The sequence below is a fragment of the Anguilla anguilla genome, chromosome 19, assembly GCF_013347855.1.
Source record: "Anguilla anguilla isolate fAngAng1 chromosome 19, fAngAng1.pri, whole genome shotgun sequence".
NCBI classification, from domain to species: Eukaryota; Metazoa; Chordata; class Actinopteri; order Anguilliformes; family Anguillidae; genus Anguilla; species Anguilla anguilla.
In genome coordinates this window covers 1,502,525-1,515,228 of record NC_049219.1, presented here as the reverse complement: position 1 = coordinate 1,515,228, position 12,704 = coordinate 1,502,525, and the positions used below count along the sequence as shown (strand labels likewise).

The 12,704-nt window shown below is 50.4% G+C and overlaps 1 protein-coding gene across 1 annotated transcript in view; it reads right to left on the bottom strand.

Moving 5' to 3' along the window:
* LOC118218882 (NACHT, LRR and PYD domains-containing protein 3-like) overlaps positions 1-12,704 on the bottom strand; it is a gene marked incomplete at its 3' end in the record, with an annotated part of 393,893 nt that overhangs the window by 202,322 nt on the left and 178,867 nt on the right. The gene's annotated exons all lie outside the window — the stretch shown is intronic.

Below are 12,704 nucleotides of genomic sequence, written 5' to 3'. Positions count from 1 at the left end.
ATATATATATATTATTATTATTATTATTTTGAAGAAAATACCCCCCTATATGTTATACACATAGCTCATTGCTTGCTTATTTATAGAGCCTTCTTTGTTCACTTTTATCAAGTGTAAAAATAATTCTGGAAGGCAGTATATATAAAAAATGTAGGTTATGTGTTTTAGTTGCTCTGGACAAGTTTCTGCCTACATTCTAGCAATCCCTCACTGAGCCAGCATAACCAAACGCACACTTACGTGCATTCACGCACGCGTACACACAGATGCGCATGCGTGCGCGCACAAAAAAAATGCACAGAAATGCGCACAAACAAGTTTCAAGTTTAATTGTCATTTCCACATACATAGTATAAGGGAACGAAATGTCGTTCCTCACGGTCCAAGGTGCTAACACAAATACAACACAGTCTCGAAACCTAAAAACAGAATAAAAGCACAATAAAAGCAGTGATAAATATAAATGATGCAGTATAAGTGTAATTATAAGAACTGTAAGAATATAGATAATATAAATACTGCCTAACCAGTGGCCTCAGTGGTAATTATACATAGTATAAATAGGAGGCACAGCAGTGATGATGGCCCGGAATAAAGGGTACAGGGTAGTCATAAAATGTCCATTACAGGGGCAGAAAGGTGTAGTCCAGGTGCGCATCTGCGCACACACACAGATGTGCCCACACACACGCACGAACGCACACACACACTCTCTCTTGCACTTCCATGAAGATGTGGGATGGGGCAGAAAATTAACTGTCAGAGAGGAAAAATAATCAGTGACAACAATCATAACTACAGAACTCCTTTAAAATACTCCAGATACTACAACCATTTTTACCACACACCATTATTTAGAGCAATTTCACACTGTTTACATAGTGTCAATTTATACAGCTGTCTACATACTGAAGCAATTCAGGTGAAGTATTCTGCTTACGCTATAACAGCCGTGTCCTACCTGGAAATCGAACCTGAAACCTTTAGAATGCAAGCACAGTTCCTCAACCAGCAAGTTACTCAACCACCAAGTTAATCACACATGCAAGCACAGTTCCTCAACCAGCAAGTTACTCAACCACCAAGTTACTCACACATGCAAGCACAGTTCCTCAACCACCAAGTTACTCACACATACAAAGAACTGTCAACAGGTCATTAATTCAAATGGTGTAGGTCATATTTCAGCAGCCCCACCCTCAGCCTGCGCAGGCAGGCCACAGAGAGACGCCAGGGGGCGCCAGAGGGGACTGGAGCGGCACGCTTGTGGCCAGCGCTCGGAGCGGCCCGTCGCCAGGGCAACGCACCGCAAAGTCTCTGTGGATCACCAGGCCCTCGAGGACCCGGGACCGGCTCACGGGCAGGCCTGGTACGGGCGAGTGGAGCGCGGCGAAGTGGCGGGCGATCAGGGTCACGCCGGTGCAGTCCTGCTCACACCGCCACCTGCGGTAGAACTCGCAGGCCGTCTGGCTCAGGACCCCCCAGTGGGAGCTCGCCGTCTTTCCCCGGAAGTAGGCGTCCGTGAGCGGGCGCAGGTGGGCGGGGTCCTGGAGAAGGGACAGGGCGCGAGGGGCAAAGCCCTGCCCGATCACGCCATCCAAAACGAGCATCTGGAAGGACAGCAGAATGTGAGCCACGCGGCGGGCCTGAATGCCGTGGAGATGGTCGCCGTGGATACCCCGCAGAAGCGCCCCCAGCAGAAGAAGGAAGGACTTGGCTCCATCACCCGTGATCTTACAGTGTGCTGATACACATCCCACCAGGACTCTGTCACAGGCACAACACAACACCATTATCAGCACACACATCTCTATCCATAGTCTTTTACTCACTATTACTCATACAGTATGATTTACACAGTTACTCATACACATTGGTAATCACACAGTATTATTTACACACTGTTACTCATGCATACTCATACAGTATGAATTGCAGTTACTCATACACATTGGTAATCACACAGTATTATTTACACACTGTTACTCACGCAGCATGATTTACACAGTCACTCAGACACACTATTACTCATACAGTATGATTTACACACTGTTACAGTATTATTTACACACTTTTTTTTTTACTCACACATAACTTACACACTGTTACTCACACAGTATGATTTACACAGTCACTCATACACACTACTAATCACACAGTATGATGTACACACTGTTACTCACACAGTATGATTTACAGTCACTCATACACACTATTAATTGTACCGTATGATTTACACAGTTACTCATACACATTGCTAATCACAGTATTATTTACGCACTGTTACTCACACAGTATGATTTGCACACTGTTACTCAGACGGTATGATTTACACAGTTACTCACACCATATGATTTACACACTGTTACTCACACTATATGATTTACACACTGTTACTCACACAGTATGATTTACAGTAACTCATACACACTATTACTCATACAGTATGATTTATACAGTTACTCATACACATTGCTAATCACACAATATTTACACACTCTTACTCACACAGTATGATTTACAGTGTTACTCATACAGTGTTACTCACAGTATGATTAACACACTGTTACTACAGCATGATTTGCACACTGTTACTCACACAGTATGAATTACACACTGTAACTCACAATACGATTTGCGCACTGCTACTCACAGTATGATTTACACACAGTTACTCACACAGTATGATTTACACACTGTTACTCACACAGTATGATTTACACACAGTTACTCACACAGTATGATTTACACTGTTACGCACAGAGTATGATTCACACACTGTTACTCACACAGTATGATTCACACACTGTTATACATGCAGTATGATTTACACACTGTTACTCAAACAGCTTTTTCCACTTGCATACTTTCATTTCTTATTTATAGTGCAAACGTCACATCCCCAACATCGAGCTGTCCATACTGCAGTAAGACGTAGTGGTGAAAAAATGTTTTCTGAGCTGGATGAATGGAAGAAGCCCCAGGTTGTTGGCTGTGCTGTATGTCAGTAAGAGGGAGAACAGGTTCTGGGGCCTGTTACCTGGCAACGGGATGGTCAAGCCCAAGGGAGGTAAGGATCCTGCGGCCATCCCTGGTGATGAGGACCTCTCCAGAGTCGCGGGTGAAGAGGACCTGGCCCCCGGACGGACCGAAGCACGGGCCCACCACCGCCTCCAAGGCCTGGGTGACCTGCAGCAGGGTCCCCAACTCCACCCTCTGCACCCCCTTCATCTCCACACTGCCTTTAACAGGGGCCTGCTGTACACACAGGGCGCAATCACTGAGCTGCATTTCCAACACAGACACAGCGTACTCAAACTGAAATGCACACAGTGAATTTCCAACACAGACACAGCGTACTCAAACTGAAATGCACACAGTGAATTTCCCACACAGACACAGCATACTCAAACTGAAATGCACACAGTGAATTTCCAACAAAGACACAGCGTACTCAAACTGAAATGCAGGACTCCAACCCTGTAGGGTAACCTGTTCAGCAAACAAACAAACAATCCTGCCAAGTACAAAACTAGCACTGAAATCACATTTGCCTAATCAAAATCAGACAAAACAATCCTGCCAAATACAAAACTAACATGATCGCATTAGCCTAACTAGGTACATTGAGCTAAACTAGAGGCTAGGGAGGGGTGGGGAGAGGTGCACCCTGAAGAGATGAGTCTTTAGTCTGCGCTTGAAGGTAATCAGACTCTCTGCTGTTCTGACTGCCATGGGAAGGTCAGACACGAAGAGGGGGAGGTGCCAAGTGTCCAGAGGTGGCAGAACGGAGAGGTCTAGCTGGTGTGTAGGGTCTGATGATCCTCTGGATGTATTCTGGTGCTGACCCCTTAGCTGCCTGGTATGCAAGCACCGAGGTCTTAAATTTGATGCGAGCCATAAAAGGCAGACAGTGGAGGTCAGTGAGCAGGGGGGTGACATGGGAATGTCTGGGGAGGTTGTAGACCAGACGAGCTGCGGCATTCTGGATGAGCTGCAGGGGTCTGATGGCGGATTGATAATAATAATAATAATAATAATAATAATAATAATAATAAACAAATAATAAATTAAGAAATTAATTAAATACAAATATTAAACTCTAACCTTAAACTCTATTATTAAATATAATAATTTCCTATAATAATGTATTGATATCTATAATAATTATCTATAATAATTTATTATTAAATATAATAATATTATATATTATATGAATTATATCATATGTTTACATTATATATTAATATCAGCATGAGGGTTAACATGTGACTGTTTTGCCAGAGGCTGGGGGTGCACACGATTATTAGGTGCATCGTGTTCATCACAGCTGCCTTCTGGTAAATGGACTGCATTTCTATAGCGCTTTCATCCAAAGCGCTTTACAGCGCCTCTCATTCACCCATTCACACACACACACTCACACACCAACGGTGAAAGGCTGCCGTGAAAAAGTACCAATCAGCTCGTTGGGAGCAATTAGGGGTTAGGTGTCTTGCTCAGGGACACTTCGACACGCCCAAGGCGGGGGATTAAACTGGTAACCGTCCGACTGCCAGACAACCGCTCTTAGCTCCTGAGCTATGTGGCCCCACACTGCATTGCCTTACGCCTGGTCTACACCGCTTACCTCGCCTGCGCGTGACGGCTACCTCGCCGAACTGCTGCGGCTCGCATGCATGTGTGTGTCCACACCGCCAGCGCTGCTGCTGCGGCGCTGCTACTGCCAGCCCTATCTGTCTACATTGAGTTTGCCTTTGATAATGGCCATCAATAATAGAATGTTTGGTTTCATAAATTTAATTTATATTTAGTTTTGACAGAAAAAGGTTAAGAAGTGTGTGCTCAACTGTAAAAAAAAAAAAGAAAAAATTAGGGCCTAGTTTCAGATCTTTACAAAAAATGTTATATTAGACAGAGGGAACTAGAGTAAGCAGTCAACGATTTAGAAATGCCCAACTTCAGCCTTGAGTCTCACCCTCTGGAGTTCAGTCCCTTGTAGTAGGGTCACAAGACCACCGGATGGCGGAAAGCATCCACTTTGTGTTTCCAGTATTCCAGTACAGCCAACAGGTCTAATAGCAAAAGTAAATACTCTGATATGTTCGACTATTTCAAGCTCCTGCCACGGCACATAATGGTTTTATTAAATTCCATTTAGCATGAGGATAGGGGTGTAATTTCAAAGAAACACTGCACTGGTTGATGCACTGAAGATGCTCATTTTTATTGTACACACAGAGCACGTACACAGCGCATCAATACACACACATGCACGCACATGCACAACATGCACACACACGCACAAAAACACACACACAAACACATATACACCATGTTCACCCGATCATATAGATAGATGGTTTGATACTGTGGTCTGTGTCTCTGGAGGCCCTACTAGACTGAAGGCTTTTCTTTCTGGGGAGGCTACGCTCCTTCGGTGTGTGTAGCAGGATGCTGGCCATGTTCTACCAGATCAATGTGGCCGGTGTCCTGTTCTACACCTGTGTGTGCTGGGCTGGGAGCCTCTACTCCAGGAACACAAAGAGGCTAAAACTGATCCAGAAGGCCAGCTGCCACCCTCTGCTGTTGTTTTGGGTGCAGTGGGTGTTTGCCGACTCTCCCCCCCCTCTCTGCGCCAGACCCCCTTCTCTGCTTCCTCGGCTAGCCCTCTAGCTGCCCTCTTCAGCCTTGCCCCTGCCATGCCCGTGTTCTCCATCAGGTAGAGCACTGACTGGCGGGTGAACCCCCAGCGTCCCACCTCCACTGGATATACTGTCGCTCTCTAACCGACCTCCTTACACTCCTTACACTCTCACACTCCGCTGCCAGGTCGGAGTACTTCAGGCGTTTCCGCTCATAGGCTGCTTCTGCCCCCTCCTCCCATGGGAGAGTGAGCTCCATAAGGAGCACCACCTTCACCCGAGTAGAACACGTCTCCATATGAGGAGCACCACCTTCGCCCGAGAGGACCACGTCTCCATATAAGGAGCATCACCTTCGCCCGAGTGGACCATGTCTCCATATAAGGAGGTCTGCTCTGTGTCCCTGTTCGGGAGGCCTGCTCTGTGTCCCTGTGCTGGAGCCGTCTCACAGCCTGATAGACCTGCTCTGTGTCCCTGTGCCGGAGGCCTGCTCTGTGTCCCTGTGCCAGAGGCCTGCTCTGTGTCCCTGTGCTGGAGACCTGCTCAGTGTCCCTGTGCCGGAGGCCTGTTCTGTGTCCCTGTGCTGGAGGCCTGCTCAGTGTCCCTGTGCTGGAGCCGTCTCACAGCCTGACAGAACGTGCCGGAGGCCTCGTTTGGGGGCAGCACAGAGCGGACGGTCTCAATCACACCAAACCATTAGCGCAGGTTCTGAGGAGAAAGCAGGGTGTCATAATTGGCCCTGATCAGGAAGCTAAGCCTGGCTTGTGGTATCTTCCACCAGTCTGACCCACTGAGCGATCGGTCCTCCACACTTTCCCACGCTGTCCATCCTCCCAGACCACCTTAGCAAACTGCTATAACCTGCTACCTCTCCTACGCTGTCCATGGTGGGATGACCCAGTCTTGTGCCCCTCTGCTTCCCTGCTGGGGGGGTTGTGTCCCTCTGCTTCCCTGCTGGGGCGGTTGTACCCCTCTGCTTCCCTGCTGGGGGGGTTGTGCCCCTCTGTTTCCCAGCTGGGGGGAGCAGTCAGGTAGAAGCAAACTGCAAATATAGAATGCATATCAGACCACTGCTATATGTACCACAATTAAACCATCAGTGAAAGCCCAGGATATACCGGTATATTTATAAATCAATGACAAAGTATGTTCTACAGCATATCCAGCAATTTACCCACCCAGATATCATTTCTGATTAACAATGTTGTACATTTTCAGCTCTCATAAAACGCCAGTAGTACAGATGTAGTCAGCTGAAAGGAACTTCTTAGCTTACAAAGGAGATGGTACAGTAGAACAGGCACATCCAATTTGTTCAGGTGCAGGGCATAAACATTATGTAGAGTTAAAAAAATGTCTGATGTTTGAACAAACTAGGCAGAATTTGTGTCATTCCAAACAGATTGGAATATGGGTTTAACATCAGCATGTGTAAAGGTACGGGTGCTGGGACCCAGGCGCAGAGTGGAAAAAAAAAAACCCACGAAACTCAAAAGGGAGAAAATTAACAAAGACTTTACTTATAGAAAATTAACAAAGACTTTACTTACAGAAAGGAAGGCAAACAAACTGGGAACAGAAAGGACACGAAGGGCAAAAACACAAACTCAAAAAATCTAAATAAGGCAAACAAACAGGGAACAGAAAAGGACACGAAGGGCAAAAACACAAACTCAAAAAAATATCTAAATAAAACAGAAAACAAGAGGAACTCACAAACATGGGCAGGGCAGAACACAGGCAGGTAGAGGACAAGGGCAGGTCAAACAGAGCACAAGGGCAGGTCAAACAAAACACAGGCAGGTATAATCGGTGGTTTGCAAACAGACATCGGAAACAAACACAAGAAGGCAGGTACATGAAAGTCAGGAAACAAACACAAGGAACCAGCACCCGAGTCAAGGGAACAGAGAACTTAAATAGACAGGGGTAACAAGACACAGGTGAACTCAAAAAGCAATCAAACCAAAAGGAGGGGATAAGACACAGGTGGCAACAATGATGGGATAACGAGACAATGAAACAATCATACAATTAACAGGGGGGGAGCAGGACACAAAACAGAAGTGCCGCCATCTGGCGGCCCAACAAGGGAAACACAGACAGGAAAACAGGACCATGACAGTACCCCCCCCCCCCCAAGGAACGGCTCCTGACGTCCCAGGAGGCCGACCCGGGGAGGGAGTCAACAGAGGGTCGGGGCTAGAGACAGGACTCAGACAGGAACAGGGACTGGACACAGAACTGGGGCAGGAACAGGACTGGGCTGGACAGGACAAGACTCAGGGCTGGACTGGACAGGACAGGAACAAGACAAGAACAAGACTCGGGGCTGGATTGGGCAGGACAGGAACTCGGGGCTGGAGTGGACAGGACAGGAACTCGGGGCTGGAGTGGACAGGACAGGAACTCGGGGCTGGAATGGACAGGACAAGACTCAGGGCTGGACTGGACAGGACAGGAACAAGACAAGAACAAGACTCGGGGCTGGATTGGGCAGGACAGGAACTCGGGGCTGGAGTGGACAGGACAGGAACTCGGGGCTGGAGTGGACAGGACAGGAACTCGGGGCTGGAATGGACAGGACAGGAACTCGGGGCTGGAGTGGACAGGACAGGAACTCGGGGCTGGAGTGGACAGGACAGGAACTCGGGGCTGAAGTGGACAGGACAGGAACTCGGGGCTGGAGTGGACAGGAACGGAACTCGGGGCTGGAGTGGACAGGAACGGAACTCGGGGCTGGAGAGGAACTCGGGGCTGGAGAGGAACTCGGGGCTGGAGAGGAACAGGACAGGAACTAGACTGGGGCAAGGTAGACACACAGGACTGGACTGGGGCGAGGCAGACGCACAGGACTGGACTGGGGCGTGACTAGACAGAAACACTGGACAGGAACAACGCGACAAACACCAAGACCCTACATAACAGATACCCACACAACACAGGACTGGGTACAAGACAAACACGGAGTGACAGACACAGGAACAACACCAGGAGATCTACACGGACAGACAAAGGGACAAGCAGGCGGGGAGACACACAGCAAGACCAACAGACACACTAAGGGACAGACAGACAGGGAAGGAGAGGGGGGAACCCAAAAACTGGCACAAGGACTGACAAATAGGCAGACAAGACAAGAAACATGCGGATTGACACGCAGACAGACAGGCAGACAGGCGGGAGAACACATTGGCCGTCGAGCTGACGGCCTGGGGAGCAGACAGACAGGCCAACATACTGGCTGACAAACAGGTGGGCAGACAGGCAGACAAACAGGCGGGCAGACAACTAGACAAGGGGGCAGGTGCACAGGCAGATACACGGTGGGGAACATGGATAGGGCGAGGTCTCGGGGCATTGGGTAGGGGCAGTGATGGCTTGGACATACTAGGGGGTGCGAAAACACTAGGGGAAGAACGGACACTGGGGGGCGTGAGAACACTAGGGGGAAAACGGACACTGGGGGGCGTGAGAACACTAGGGGAAGCACGAACGCCAGGGGGAGCACGAACGCCAGGGGAAGCATGAATGCCAGGGGAAGCACGAACGCCAGGGGAAGCACGAACGCCAGGGGGCAAGGTGTGGACACTAGGGGGAGCGAGAACACTAGGGGAAGAACGGACACTGGGGGGCGTGAGAACACTAGGGGAAGCACGAACGCCAGAGGGCAAGGTGTGAACACTAGGGGGAGCGAGAACACTAGGGGAAGAACGGACACTGGGGGGCGCGAGAACACTAGGGGGAGCACGAACGCTAGGGGGAGAACGAACGCCAGGGGGAGCACGAACGCCAGGGGGAGCACGAACGCTAGGGGGCAAGGCAGGTGGCTTAGCCTGCGGGGCGGCCAGAGCAGTCTGCGGCGGACCCTGCGGGACAACAGATGGAACCGTTGTCCTCTCCGGGGCTCTGGACGGCTCCGGAGGCCCCCCCGGGACTCGAGGCGGCTGCGGAGGCCCCCCTGGGGCTTGAGGCGGCTCCGGAGGCCCCCCCGGGGCTCGAGGCGCAAGTAAAGCCCGAAACTTGGGTGTAGCAGGCGGCCTCCGCGGAAGGGTCAGAGCAGGCGGGGCCTCCGGGGCTCGAGGCGGCTCTGGGGGCCTCTCCGGGGCTCGAGGCAGCTCTGGGGGCCTCTCCGGGGCTCGAGGCGGCTCTGGGAGCCTCTCCGGGGCTCGAGGCAGTTCTGGGGGCCTCTCCGGGGCTCGAGGCGGCTCTGGGGGCCTCTCCGGGGCTCGAGGCGGCTCTGGGGGCCTCTCCGGGGCTCGAGGTGGCTCTGGGGGCCTCTCCGGGGCTCGAGGCGGCTCTGGGGGCCTCTCCGGGGCTCGAGGCGGCTCTGGGGGCCTCTCCGGGGCTCGAGGCGGCTCTGGGGGCCTCTCCGGGGCTCGAGGCGGATCTGGGAGCCTCTCCGGGGCTCCAGGTGGCTCTGGGGGCCTCTCCGGGGCTCGAGGCGGCTCTGGGGGCCTCTCCGGGGCTCGAGGCGGCTCTGGGGGCCTCTCCGGGGCTCGAGGCGGATCTGGGAGCCTCTCCGGGGCTCGAGGCGGATCTGGGAGCCTCTCCGGGGCTCCAGGTGGCTCTGGGGGCCCCTCCGGGACTTGGGGCGGAGCAGGCCGTGAAGGCCGCTCCGGGACTTGAGGCAGAGCAGGCCGTGAAGGCCGCTCCGGGACTTGAGGCAGAGCAGGCCGTGAAGGCCGCTCCGGGACTTGGGGCAGAGCAGGCCGTGAAGGCCCCTCCGGGACTTGGGGCAGAGCAGGCCGTGAAGGCCCTTCCTGGACTTGGGGTGGAGCAGGCCGAGGGCCCTGCCGTCTGGGCTGGGCAGGGGACAGGAACACAGACCACAGCTGTAGGGAACCCGGCTGGGCCGGACCCTGGAAAGATCGCCAGTCGAGACCCCTCAAATGACGCAGGGCCGGGAACCGCTGGCTGGGCAGCTGGAGGTCTGGCCGACCGGGAGGCAGCCCGACCACGGCGCCTCCGTGACCATCCGCCCCGGGCGCTGGGAAGCTCAAGGGCGAGGGACTCCCAGTCGCTGGGTGGCGAGTCCTCCGGGTCACTCCACCACCCCGGTGGCATGATAAACAAACAACAAACAAAAAAAAAAAAAAAAAAAAAACTCTGCTGGGTCCCAAACTGGCTGGTTCCTTCTGTAACGGTACGGGTGCTGGGACCCAGGCGCAGAGTGGAAAAAAAAAAACCACGAAACTCAAAAGGGAGAAAATTAACAAAGACTTTACTTACAGAAAATTAACAAAGACTTTACTTACAGAAAGGAAGGCAAACAAACAGGGAACAGAAAGGACACGAAGGGCAAAAACACAAACTCAAAAATATATCTAAATAAAACAGAAAACAAGAGGAACTCACAAACATGGGCAGGGCAGAACACAGGCAGGTAGAGGACAAGGGCAGGTCAAACAGAGCACAAGGGCAGGTCAAACAAAACACAGGCAGGTATAATCGGTGGTTTGCAAACAGACATCGGAAACAAACACAAGAAGGCAGGTACATGAAAGTCAGGAAACAAACACAAGGAACCAGCACCCGAGTCAAGGGAACAGAGAACTTAAATAGACAGGGGGTAACAAGACACAGGTGAACTCAAAAAACAATCAAACCAAAAGGAGGGGATAAGACACAGGTGGCAACAATGATGGGATAACGAGACAATGAAACAATCATACAGTTAACAGGGGGGGAGCAGGACACAAAACAGAAGTGCCGCCATCTGGCGGCCCAACAGGGAAAACGCAGACAGGAACACCGGAACATGACAACTACTGCTTGTATTTTTTCCATAGACTGCGTTGTTGCCGTTCTCGTTGTTAGTGTTAATCAGTTTAACCTTCAGGGTCCAACTATGCGGTTGTTCCCTGCACTTGGACCGGTACTTCTCTCTAGGGGTTTCGTCATACTTGTTCCTGGTTATGGTTAAAATGACACCAACACAACAATCCTGTAATGTAATTACAGTATCACATTTTGCAGTAAATTATTGACTTATCAATGTTCAGTCCAAAAGCTTTTATTAGATGCCACTGTTGACATTTTAAAGTTTGGCCTTACAATCCTTCCAGCTTCTCCCATTGTTATGCCTGGATTTATGACATGGTCAATAACTGTGGCCCTAAATTCATTGGATACAACAATATTTCTTCTACCTGCTTGACCACAACCTCAGCCACAGCCTCAGCCATGACCCGTCTATCAGTACCAACTGCATTGGGCTGCTCCATGTTGTCAGACACTGCTGAATGTAGTGCTGTAAAACAGCCTTTTATGTTGGGATTACCAATCGTGCTGCAATGCTACTCACCTGGGCAATGTTGCTGGAAGTGATGAGACAGAATTGCAAACATCTTGACTTCATTTCCAGAATTGCCTTCTTTCAGCTACGCAACATAGCTAAAATTAGACATTTCCTGTCAGTTGGGGATGCTGAAAAATTGATCCATGCGTTTCTTACGTCTAGGTTAGATTACTGTAACGCCCTGCTTTCTGGCTGCCTTAATAACTCGTTAAAGAGTCTCCAGCTTGTGCAGAATGCAGCTGCTCATATCTTGACCAGAACTAAGAAGTATGAGCACATTACACCAGTACTAGCGTCGCTTCACTGGCTACCCATTAAGCATAGGATAGATTTCAAGGTTTTGCTCCTGACTTTTAAAGCTCTACATGGACGTGCACCTGTGTACATATCTAACCTGCTCCTACCTTATAAGCCCACAAGGTCACTCCGATCCCAAGACGCAGGCTACTTGGTAGTCCCAAGAATTTCCAAAAACCTAAAAAGTGGTAGGGCTTTCTCCTACAGGGCCCCACTACTGTGGAACCAGCTTCCAAAATTTATAAAGGAGTCAGACTCAGTCTCAATATTTAAATCTAGATTAAAAATGCACCTCTATGCTCAGGTTTACAATCAGTTGTAGTCTGGAGACAGGGTGCAAGAAGCCTGTAGTCATAGAGCTTTGTAGGTGGCAATCCTTTCCTTACTGTCACCTGTCAATCAGCTGTGACCCGACTTTACATGGGCTGGCTCTTGATAGGCGGATATGGTTGTCTACCCCT